The sequence below is a fragment of the Miniopterus natalensis genome, chromosome 6 (assembly GCF_054644295.1).
Source record: "Miniopterus natalensis isolate mMinNat1 chromosome 6, mMinNat1.hap1, whole genome shotgun sequence".
Classification (NCBI taxonomy): Eukaryota; Metazoa; Chordata; class Mammalia; order Chiroptera; family Miniopteridae; genus Miniopterus; species Miniopterus natalensis.
The window spans coordinates 45,180,562-45,193,269 of record NC_142086.1 but is presented as its reverse complement, the minus strand read 5'-3'; the positions used below and the strand labels follow the sequence as shown (position 1 = coordinate 45,193,269).

General features: G+C 46.1%; 1 protein-coding gene across 1 annotated transcript in view; it reads left to right on the top strand.

Moving 5' to 3' along the window:
* MYLK (myosin light chain kinase) overlaps positions 1-12,708 on the top strand; it is a 229,387-nt gene that overhangs the window by 45,945 nt on the left and 170,734 nt on the right. The window lies entirely within an intron of this gene.

Here is a 12,708-nt window from a genome sequence, read left to right as displayed (position 1 = left end):
TGGGGACAAAGGACTTTGGTTCACAACAATAACAGTGACCAGGGCATCAGCGTTTTCTTGCATTGGTCCTGTGAGCCCCAGTCTGTCTAGGGTGACAGGAAAGCACCTGCACACTGTGGCACCTACACACACAGTGGAGAGAAATTCTGAGCTTAGGGAACTCAGATCTTTTCTAGTGAACAGTGAACGTGCCTGCGCTTTGCTCCAAAGGTAGATACTATCTCTCTCTTCCAAGGTTGTTTATGATACAGATATTTTTGAAAAGATAGTTTGGAACAAAGGCAGTCAGTGCCTCTACTTGCAAGATGTGCAGAACTGTGGGAGATCCGGGGAGAAGGGCTCCCAGCTGCAGCATCAATACAAAGGTAAAGGAAGCTGATGTTTATTGTCTCCTTGTTATGCACCACCCCTCACCGGGGGACTTCTCATTCTTCACCTCCTCAAAGCTCAGAGGTAGTACTGTTGTTTTATCAGTAAGGAAGCTGGTGAATAATGAAACTGGAATATCCAGATGCAGGATTTGCATAGGTTTCTATATCCTTATATGCTAAGCATTGTGCTAAAAAAAAAAAAGAGTTAAAACTTAATTAGATGCTTATCAGATGCCAGTTCTAAGAGTTGTCCATGAATTCACTTATGTAATTCTCATAACTAAGATTATCAGGTGCTGAGGAGGAAACTGAGGCACAGTGAGTGAGGGCCTGGGATCCAAACCTGTGCGCTTAACCACTGTGCTCCTGTGTTCTTTCTTCAGTCCCCAGGGTCATACCAAGGTCACCATGGTGTTCCCAGAGGATGTGGAAGGGCTTGGAAACAGTGCCAAGTAGGCACAGTTGAAGGGGCCAAGTGTGTTTCGTCTGCAGATGGGTAAAAGATAAATGTCTTCAAATATTTGCAGGCATGTCTTGTAGAAAAATAGAGTTTACTCTCTGTGATTCTGGGAGCAGAATTGGGTCCAGGGATGGGGAGGCATATCATGGTTTAGCTCATGATGAAATGGGTTGCTTGTGCAGGTGGGAGCTTTCTCCTGCAGGGTTATCTGGGTGATCACCTTTTGGGGTGCCCTGGCTGGGATCTTTTGAGGGCCCCACAAAAAGTTGCTTTGTTTCTACTCTCTACAGCTGGATGATGGAGGAAGATGGCCCCAATGAGGTGCTGTAGACTTTTCCTAAGAAAGCAAGCCCTGCTGAACACAGTGACCTGAACTCCCTCCCCCGCCATTCCTTCCTGTCCCCTTTCTGAGAATGCTCTACTGTCAGACATGCCCGGAGAGTGTTCCTGCACGAGTGACAGGGATGTCCTAACTCTGGGGCATCCTGGCCTGCCCTAAGTTGGCTGGCAGCATTCATCTCAACTGCATCCTTAGGCCTGCAGCTCCTGGCACGTATAGGTCTGCTCTGTCTCATGGAGGGGTCTGCCAGGATCATGGCTAAGTCCTGCTTCTAACCCTGATGGGTCAAGCTCCTCCTTGCTGCCAGCCTGGCATCACCATCCTCAGGCTTTGCTAGGCAGTTGTCCACACACTCACCAGGCTCTCTGTTGCCCAGTTTGGGACAGAACAGAATTCTTCTGCTGGGTCGAAGGTTGAGTTAGAAGATTTCCATGGTCTCTGAACTGTATCTGTGGTTCTGTGGTTCACTCTTTGTCAATAGCACATGCTTTAAAAAGCAAGAGGGTGCCCGGCCGGTGTTGCTCAGTGGTTGAGCATTGACCTATGATCCAGGAGATGGTGGTTCAATTCCGGGTCAGGGCACACACCCGGGTTGTGGGCTTGATTCCCAGTAGGAGGCGTGCAGGAGGCAGCTGATCAGTGACTCTCTCATCATTGATGTTTCTCTCTCTCTCGCCCTCGAACCAAGGGTCGTGGGTTTAATTCCTGGTAAAGGGCATGTACCTGGGTTGCAGATTCAATACCCACCCCAGTCGGGCGCATGTGCGAGAGGCAACCAGTCAATGAATCTCTCTCACATCAATGTTTCTCTCCCTCCCCCTCTCTCTAAAAATCACCCGCTCTCTCTAACTCTTTAAAAATCAATGGAAAAATATCCTCAGGTGAGGATTAAAAAAACAAAACAGCAAAGTGGCTGAGTCCAGCACTGCTCTGTAAGAACCTGACTGTGGCCCTGTGATCATTTCCCTGGTTTTGGGTAGCTCCAGTCCTGAGCAGAGCAGGTTTGGTCCAGATGCAGGTCCAGGGAGAAGCACTGGGCAGGTGGGGAAAAGAATTTGAGGAGATGGTGAGGAATAGGAGTGGTGGTAATTGGTCTAATGGCATCTGTTCCACTCAGCCAGAAACATCTTCTGTTGGAAGCTAAAGTGGTCTCCCTAAATGTGGTCTCAATTAGCCTGTGCATATCTTTAAAATAATTATATTTTCCTCAAAGAGTTTTAGAGAGTGATGTAGCCCAAAGTAAAGGGTGTGATTAGGATCTGATCCTGAAATAATGTCTCTGCTATCCCAGATGTAGGGAGTACTAAAAATATACTTAAAACTCTGAGAATTCTTGGTTTATTGGACCCATCTCCTTTTTCTCTCATCTTCCCTCCAGAAAGTGAGAGAGTGAAGAATTGAGCCAAAAATCTTTAATTATCCAGTCTGCTGACATTATTTATCTGCACCACTGATATTAAATCTGGACAGCATTCCATTTCAGTCACAGAGCTGAGAACAACTTCTGCGAATCTGGCCTCTGTCCTCCTGCTGGTGGTGGCCGTGCCTGTTTTCTGCCCTGCCCCATCTTCCCTGAGACTTCAACTCCAGGGGTCTCTGTGGCACCCGAAATTACCTGTCTGTGGAATGTTCAGACTTCAGGAAACTCCCCGAACTGTGTGTGTTCATCCCCACTTCTGTTCTCTTGGCCATTTATGGTTGAGTTCTGGCATGGGACCAGCATTGGAGTATCCTTGGTTTGGCAGGAGCATTTTGCCATATTTCCATCATTGACATAAATAAAATCCTATCCGTTTCTATCAGTGGAGAATGAAGAGAAGGTCTGGCTAGGTTTTTTTCTTCCTTTCCGTACAAATTAATTTTCCCTGTTACACCCTTAGCCCTTCTGGCCAGTCAAATGAATCGTTAATTTCGGTTGGGTCCTCTGGTCTATGACCTGTCACCTGGTTTAATGTGGACACAGTCACCTCTTGGGTGGTTTACTTAGCACCCAATTAATGCTCTTGTCATTGCTACAACTGGGTTCATTTATTGGGGTTTCTGATGTGCCAGGCACTGTGCTGAGACCTTCAATCTTAGTAGGCAAGTACTCTTACCACTGTCCCCACTTGATAAGTGAGGGTCAGGCTAAGAGAGATGAAAGAATTTGCTGAAGGTCCTGCAGCAGAGCCAGGATTGAAAGCCAGGCAGGGTGGCACTGGAGCTGGCTAACTTCTTGCTCCTTCACACTGTTCACTGGCCCCTGCTGTGTATATGACAAGTGTTCCCACTAATTCTCTGGGAAGTGTTGGTGTCTTTATGAAACCTTGTCTTCAGAAAATATGTGAGAACTGACTGTGCAGGACACTCCGCCATGGAGATATAAAAATGTACAAATCCGAGTCCCCCTGGAGGGCACTACCACTGTGAGACAAAGCCACTACAGTCCGAGCTCAAGGTCTGGGCAGGGGCACCGTTTCCTGTTTGTCTAAGCCTATTGATAGTGACGCTATTGGCTAGAAACGCATGGGGACACTCACCTGGGCCCACCAATACTCCATGTGGGGAGCCCTCACAGACATTCCCCAGATAGAGCCAATGTTGTGGCTGGACTGGCCCTTGTGGTTCTTATTAAGATTGCACCATCTGTCAACAACCATCCATCCAAACAATCACCGTCAGGGAACTTAGAAAATACAAGGTTTATTACTCATAGGTCTTGGAGGGTACATTGCATGCCTGGGGCCACACAGCGAGAGGTCCTGGGTGGAGGGAGAGAGGAGGAGGGAGAGAGGGAAAGGGGGAGGGGGAGAGAGCGATTTCAAGCATGGACCTGGAGCACTGCTTTAATTGAGATCGAGGGTGAGGTGCTTAGGGTTTTACGGGTTCTCTCTTTATTGGTGAATTTAGAACATAGGAGCAGGAATTAAAGTGCAGGAAAGGAAAAGCAAGCCATCTAAAGGTCAGTTACTTAAGCCAATCAAGCTTTCTAAAGACAAAGGAATTTCATGGGTGAGGGGCCAGGGTTTTTATCTAGTCCTGAGGCTGGCAAAGTGTTTATTCCAGATGGATGTCTTTGAAGTGGGTGCCTTGGCAATCAAAAGCTTAACATCAGGCACTTAAAATACAAACAATAAAGCTCACTGTCAGGGTTCACACTACAGGTACCTTTGTCTGTTGTGTTCATAGCTACGTCTCCCAGGGTGTAGCATAGTACTTGGCAGGTAGTGAGCTCTCAGAACATGTGATGAATGAACAAACTACTAATCAAATAAAACTGTGACATTTTTACAAATAAATGAAAGAATACATTAATTCTAAAGAAGTGTGAAGATTAAAGAAAAAGCCTTTTAAAGTATGTATAGTGAGCTGTGGAAAACTCCACGTGTCCTTTTCGTTTTTCATATTTTATCATGGGTTGATGGGAACTTTGTCCTGGAAGAGCTCTCATGAATCCATGTCAAAGATCCCACTGGGAAGGTCTTAGGGGAGAGGAGATCTTGAGGTTGGTTAGGGTAGGACTCAGTTGGGTGGGAAAGACTACCTATCGAAGGCATTCCAGAGCTGCCCCGCTTGGCAGGATTATAGAGGAGAGGGCAGAAGGCCTCATGTTTTGCTTGATAACAGCACTTGTTTTGAACTTCCTGACTCCTTGGGGTTGGATCCTTTCCTGTCTTGCTCCATACTTGTCTCAGTTCCCAAACCTTGCCTAAGCCAGTTGATATTTAAGTTCACATCCCTTCAAACTGTGCAGGAATCCCACCTGGCCATTGCCTTGGACCAGGCAGCAGATCAAGGACTTCCAGCTCACACTGGGGCTGAGGAAAGAATAACCTATTGGGGAGCCAAAGTTGGCCTCAGGCAGTGGGTTGGCAGAAATCAAGAGGCCCCAGATTCAAGAGCCACAAAAATGTCATGCACTTTGACTCAGTAATGAAAATCCTTGAAATATGTCTTGGGGAAATAATCTAGAATGAAGGAAAAGTTATGTTCATGAAATTGTAACTTGTGATGTTTTAATGGAATTGGAAGCAACCTAAATGGTAAATAACAGGGCACCATTGAATAGATTATGGTGCAACCATTTGATGGAATTTTATAGAATCATTAAAAATGAGATTATGAAGAGTAGGCCATAACCAGGAAAAAGTTTGTGGTTTAGCTTGAAGAAAAGAATGAAAATAAAGGCAAAGATAATGTGTAGGTCTAATTTTGTTTTAAGTATACATTTAGAAAAAGACTAGAAATATATATAGAAAATAATAGTATTTACATTAGGGAAAAAATGTCACTTGTAATCCTATCCACAGCCAGACTTTCAGCAAATATTGTTTATGAGCAGTGACAAAACAAAATGGAATGAGGGAACTGGAGTGGATTTAAAGTTCATGTAAAAAATCAGCAACCAAGACACTGTTTAGAAAGGAGCAAGGACATATATGAGAAAATATCCAAATATATTCCAGTGTGGGAAATAACATAACAGTTTCCTGGACCGAGGACATGTGAAGCATGAGCTTGGCCAGAATAGGGTGACTGTGCCCAGGAAAGACATCTTTGAAGTGACAGCTCACGCCTAGACTTAGGGAGGCTGTGGAGGTGATTAGGGTGCTGAACATACATTTGGTTTCCTGGGACAGTCCCAGCGTGAATATTAATAGTGTCCCTCTTCATACTCAGAAGAGACCTGGTTTGGATAGTACAGCCTGTGGTCACTCTAGTTATTGAAAAGGAAGGAGGAGGACATTCTAAGTTGGGGACAGTGGCTCTGCCAGTTGCCTCTAGCATTTAAGAGCTGGCGAATTGAGATTCCCTGATGCTGAGGGAGGTCCAGCCTGATGAAGAAGTGACCCAGGGGTAATGTGAATGTAGCTCTGCTTCCCGATTAGTTGTAGGAAAATCAAGGGGAGTATTTCCCAGTTGCCCCAGCGTGGGGCTAGAATGCACGTTTCACTCTGACCCTGGAGCGCCTCTTTCCCTTGCACCCTTCCTCACTTATCCCACACATCTAGTACATGACAATACCATTTTCAATGAGCAGAAGCAGTAAGAGTGGATAATTTGACAGCTGAGCCTTCCTACTTATTTGTGTACCTGGAAGCATTGCCCTAGAGAAGTTCTTGTCTTGTAATAGAGAAGTCCATGTATGACTAATGCAGAAATAAGTTCAAATGGTAGAAGATGACAACTTTAAGGGATAAGGCATAGCCTGCGTGGACTCCGTTTACTTCTTGATGTCTGCCCTCTGTTCTATTGGCTCTGTTGAGACTGACTTATTGGAAACCCTGTTCCTGAGCAGAGGCACCAAGTTGACCATTTGCACTTGCAAGAAAAATGGGGTGGGATTATTGAGGAGGCCCACTCCCCTGTGCCCACAGGAGTGTTGCTCTGACCCTGAGTGTCCCAAGATGCCTATCTGGACATCATGGGACTGGACTTTCTGAGGGCAGTGTCTCCTCACAGTCTTAGCTCAGAGGGGTTTCCAGTCAATGGAGAAGCCAGCCAGACGCAGCCCACTTTGCACCCAAGCAAACAGATAAATGTTCAGGGATTGCAAAAGTGGAGAGATAGCTAAACCTTTTTTAGATGTTTTTTTCCTGTTGTTTGGTTAAAGAATGCTGGTGGTAAGTGTGGTAACAAGTTATCTTTGGTTTTTCCTGGACTTAAGCAAGAAATTACCTTCTGGCTCCTGGAAACTATTTTAACCCTCTAGTTAAGACATAGTGGGGAAATCATTGCCTCACTTAAAAAAGAGAGAGCTCTGCTTTGGAGGCCAGGCTATAGACAGACTTGCCAGGAACTTTGTAACTGAGGGAGGACACCTGAGCAAGTTTGACTCATGCCAAATTGCTGCTTCCCATAGTGGCCCAGTGGGGAAAGTTGACCTTTTCATGGGGGAGAAAGTACTGTTGTGAAGACATAAAAGGAAAGTAAGTAAGTGAGGCAGTTCTGGCCTTCCCCTCCTTTTATTTTAGCACACTACAGAGGACAGGTGTGGTCAGGAGTGAGGTCCAGGTCTTACTTGGGCCCAGAAATCAAAAGGGACAAGGCCATTAGGGAGACGGAACACAGCCCCGACTAATAGGTGTGGGCAGGGCAGAGCTGATGGCCGGAGTTCTTCAGTATAATGTCCTGAATCTCCCCTCATCAGACCCTGGACTCTGGGAGTTCCCTGGAACTGCTTTCTCTAAGAAAAGTTCTGTATCAGGTCATGATTTAAAAACCAGCCAGAGGCCCAGCCAGCCTGGCTCTGTGGTTGAGCATCGAGGTTCCAGGAGATACAAGTTCGATTCCCGGTCAGAACACTCGCCCGGGTTTCAGGCTCCATCCCCAGTGGGGGGCGTGCAGGAGGCAGCTAATCAATGACTCCTCACTGATGTTTCTCTCTCTCTCTCTCCCTCAACCTTTCTCTCTGAAATCAGTAAAGACATATTTTAAAAAACACACAACAGCAGAGAAAACTTATTCATTACCTTAAACATTAATGATAAAAGCTCCAGATGATAGCATTTTGTTAAATGTTATGTGACTGTTAGAAATGGAAGTTAGTAATTAGAAGTGCATTGCCACCTTAATAGATACACTGGGTATCGGTGAGCACATTCAGGCGTCCTCCTTTTGTCTAATCAGCCACACCTAGAGGCCTAGCTGGTTGGTGGCTGTGCCCACCGGGTAGAAGCTTGCCTAAATTGCCTAGAAGAAAATGTTCCGACAACTAGAATGGTCATTTCAAAGCTTTGCAGTGATGGTAAACAATATATTTCTCTGTGCCATCTTGTTACTGTGGGGGAGGGAGACTATTTAACACCCAATAAATTCTGGGACCACACACCACTCTTGGCTGAATGCCAAGAGATGGACTGCTGCTTTTGTGTTGGCTGAATGTCCTGAGTAGGATGCAGAATTGCTGGGTTCAGGAGTGGAAAAACATGAAGGGTTTAAGGGCCTGTGACCAGGCCAGTACCCTATTAGCTGTTTTATTTCTATTGTTTATTATTTTGTTTCTATTCTCTTTTGTGATCTGGCCTCCCCAAGAAGATTCTAAGTCCTTTGTCCTCAAGGTATGCCCTCCCCTGGCCAGTTGTGAGCCCAGCTAATACTTGGGGGTGGCCCATTGACCTTCTTGCTGGCCCGCATCAGCCTGCACCTCCCTCTCTGGTGGCTAGTGGGGTCTCTTGTGGGAAAAGGTTTTTCCCCCCCAGGTGTAGTGACCCCCTGTTTCTGAGAGAAGGTTGGGAGGGACAGAGGCTGTCTCCTCCTCACTGGGAGCCAGTTGAACTGACGCAGGTGCTCTCTCCTGAGGGTCAGTCACATTTTGCTGTGTTCATGCTGATCCACTTTTAGCCCAAGCCTGAAATTGGGGCCCAGAGAGGCCCAGGCTCTGCAAACACCAGCTCCAGACCCAAGGACACCTGTCTACCTGTGGCATTCAGGGGCTGCAGATTGAACTCTTCACCCAGAGAGTGGGTACTTCAACTGGGAAGGAAAAGCAGGGGCAGGCATGGGAGGGCGGTCAGGGTGTGAGGGATGGAGCTCATGGGAGCAAGTGGACCACCAGCGGAGTGAGGTCCAGAAGTAAGGGTGTGTGTGCACTCTCCCTGCAGCGCGTATGTCATCGTATTGGGAGGATGTGGCGCCCGCCACATTCTGTTTAACCTCTCACCTTGTTTATGGTTACAGGGGTCATTGTAGGTGCTCAGTAAACACACAGTGGTGGGTGTGTGGACAGACTGTGCATTCTGATCCTCAGGCTGAAGCTTTTTCTACTCTGAGGGGAGTATAAACTTGATAATCCTGGCTTGGTTGTCTAGGTGGTCAATATGGGAGCCAAGGATAGTATAAATATTCTAAGTTGTCAAGAGGGAGTTGCATCTTCTCAGCATGCTTTCGTCCAGCAGGCTTTTTAGACAAACATTAGTGGCCTAAGAAGTTGGGATCTGGAAGAAGATTCTTATAGGTGTGAACCACAGGATGAATGAACTTCTGGAATTTCCTTGCTGTGGGGGCTGTGGCTGTGGCTGTGGCTGTGACTTTTGGCTACTAGTATGCAAGGCTTAGCTAATTACCAGCAGAATGGCTAATCACTTCAGAAAAAGGAGTGAAAGGCAATCATCAAATGAGTTTTCTTAGCAAACCCCGTCCAGCTACCTGGCAAGAGGGTAAAGGTAGCTTGTCTGAGCTGCTGTCTGCAGACTAAAATGTGTAAGGTGCCCCGGGCTCATGGAGGCTGACCGGATGTGCATGTCAGATTACAAATTGATACTCCCAAGAGGAACGTTAGAGGATTTCTAACCCCAGAGAGGTTAGGACACTTCCCCAGGACCTACTGTTAGCAGATTCTGTCCCTGAAATACAGTGGCTCTGGCTTTGAGCCAGGCCCTTCTCTCTGGGCCTGGATTTTCTTATCTGCAGATTGAGAAGGTGAGCTAAATTCCCTTGTGTTTTGTGGCTGTGTGTAATCTACTGGCAGAGCCAGGATACGACACCAAGACCTTGGACTCTGACCCACTCCCAGCTCTTCCCCGTGGCATCTCTAACAGTGTGACTTTGTTTCCAAGGATCTGAATGTTGGAGCCAGAGACCTGGGTTCAAATCTAACTGATAAGAAGTAGTGGTTATTGTTAGCTCTGTGACCTTGGATGTATTGCTCAACTTCTGAGTCTTCTCTTCATCTTTAAAATGAAAATAATCCCTATCTTATAGAGTTGCTTTGAAAAGGAAAGTTAACTTAGGTAAAAACCTCAGTACAGTACCTGGCCCCTAGCAAGCATTTAATAAATGGGTCATTTTTATTACTAACATTAGGTATTGTGGTTCAGTCACTTCATCTGATCTTCGGTTTCCTTTCTATAAAACATGAGGGTTAGATGGGACCAGTGCTTCCGACTTTTCCATCCCCAAGGGAAGTGGAGAAGGAACATGTATTGTGAGGTAGGGGCTTGGGCATAGCCTGAAGCAGCTTACAGAAGGCATCACATTCCTTTGAAGTCCTATAGTTATTTGTAAAATCTACATATAGTTGTCATCCTATAGAACAATGTGAAAGCATTGGTTTTAATATAAAAATGCTTCCCCCAAATCTTTGAATATAGTTGATCCTTCAGGATGAGGTATTTTCAGCTATCCCCAAAGTGCACACACCTGCATCGGAGGATGAGGTGGGGTTACATCATTTCTAAGGTCCCTCCCAGCCTTGACATTCTAGGCTCCTCGGGTAAGTGAGTCTCCTCTTCAAAAGACCTGAGGTTGGTACCCAGGAGTCCCGCAGGAACCTCTGAGAGCCCCTGTGCCTCTGCGCCTACTGGGACTGGAAAGTGCTAGGTGGAGGTGCAACCAGCAGAAGGGAGGGAGATGACACAGCCCCTTGGAGTAAAGAATGAAGACGTCTGGAGGAGGGGCAGGGCTCTGTCTGAGCCTGACTTTGGCTGTTGGCTGATAAACCTGGCTGGGTTAGGCTGGCAGCCCTCCACCGCCCCAGGTAAGTATCAGGAAACACTAAGCCATTGTTTCCCATCCACAGCTGGAGGCTGTCCTGGGAACGGGGCCTCATATCATGGGAGGTTGGGTGAGGGCAAGGGGTGAACTGCATGTGGAAACATAGGGCTTGTCCCACGGCCAAGGCAGCCTCCTGGCAGTTCCACCCAAGGCCGAGGTCTGGGGTTGTGCCCAGCCCGTGGGAGGAGAGTTGAGGGAGCCTAAAGAAGAGCAGCAAGCTTTGGGGAAGAACACAGAGATTCCTGTCTGTAAATGGGAGGAAAGAGCATCTCTGTGTATGGGGAGAGGAATATCTACTGATGGTGGTGCATAAATTTTCTACAGCTTAGTCACTATGCCTCTTCTCCCCCTCAGGCCTGTGGGATTGAAATGAAGTCATCCATTTGTTTAGGACAAATACAAGGGGCTTTCCCTGGGTTAGAGATTGACTACATTAGTCAAATTTGTACCCATCAGATATCATTCTAATAAAATCTAAGGGACTATCAACACAGTTGTTATGCTGGAAATTTCCTGTTGGGCATGGTATCTATTAAAATAAGATTTAACATATCTTGCTAAATCTTTCCTGAGCATGTTACCAAATTGAGTCAGCATTTGGAGTAAGGACTAGATTCTAGTTCTTTTTTTTTTTTTTAAATATATTTTTATTGACTTCAGAGAGAAGAAGGGAGAGGGAGAGAGAGAGATAGAAACATCAATGATGAGAGTCATTGATTGGCTGCCTCCTGCAGGACCCCTACTGGGATCGTGCCTGAAACCCGGGCATGTGCCCTGACTGGGAAACGAACCTCAGTCTCCGGGATCAGGTCAATGCTCAACCACTGAGCCAGGCTGGCTGGGCTCTAGTTCTGCTTTAATAGCTACGTGGCTTTAGGCAAGTCCCTTGGCCTTTGAGCCTCAGATTTCCCATCAGTAAAATGGGGTTATAATGTATCTCAATATGTAGTGAAGTTAAAGTGAGATCTTGATTGGGAAAGTGTTAGTAAGTTGTCAGTAGCTCAATGTTAATTTTAAGTAGAAGCCCTTTGGGCAGCATTATCTAAGGGGATTGCTATCTTCTGGGTCCTCCACAACCTAGTCTCAATCAATTTGATGACTGTCTCTCTCAAAACTCCTTTTGGCCCAACCCTTTCCAAAATGAGTCCCCTTGCTCTTAGACATGGAGCACCATCTTCCTGCCCCAGCTCAGCTCTGCTTAGATGGTACTAGCCCTTTCTCTGTGCCTTGCAAACTTCAAAGATCCCCACTCCTGTCTTTGAGGATACAAAGGTCCACTCTGGGACCATTTCCTCAGCTGTAAAATAAGGGGGGTGGATTAGATGATTTAGGTCTCCTTCCAGTCCCCACATTCTGCGATCCAGCCATATCCCACTGTGCTGACCATAAGTCACAATTTGGGAGGGTGAGAGCAGTGCTTATTGTGTAGCCATTGACAAGCAACTGATATAAAGAAGTCAACGTAGGAGCATGAATTAGTAACCTATTCTTTGTGATAGGTAGGGCTATATCTGCAGCAATATTGAAATGGACTAGAACATCTAAGTGAAATAGGATACCTCTGCTTCTTCATCATAACTATTATTAGAGAGTTACCATTTGTTGAGTGCTTGCTATGTGCCAGGTATTGTTAGAAATCGCATATTACAGCTATAATGTATTGAGTATTCTGTGTGTCTACTTTGTGTTAGATACTTGAAGTTTCCTCTGATCTCCATAGAGCCCTACAAAACAGATTCAGAGATGGGAAAATTGAGGATTAGAGAGATTCAGTAAATCACCCAAGGTCATCTGGCTACTAAGTGGCAGAAGCAAATTCACATCGAGGCGTGTCTGACTACAAAACCTGTGATGGGATCATTCACAGAAATCCCCTGGTTGACTGGCACCACCTAGCTTACTTTTAGATTATTGATTTATTGTTAGTGGTATGCTAGGACTAGTGGTGACCCCAGCTGTGTTCTTGATACAAGTCGGGGTTTGACCCTAGAGTAGTGATTGGCCTCTCCCTAGGTGAGGTGGCCAACCTGAAAATTGCATGGGGAAAACTCACCTGGGAAAAT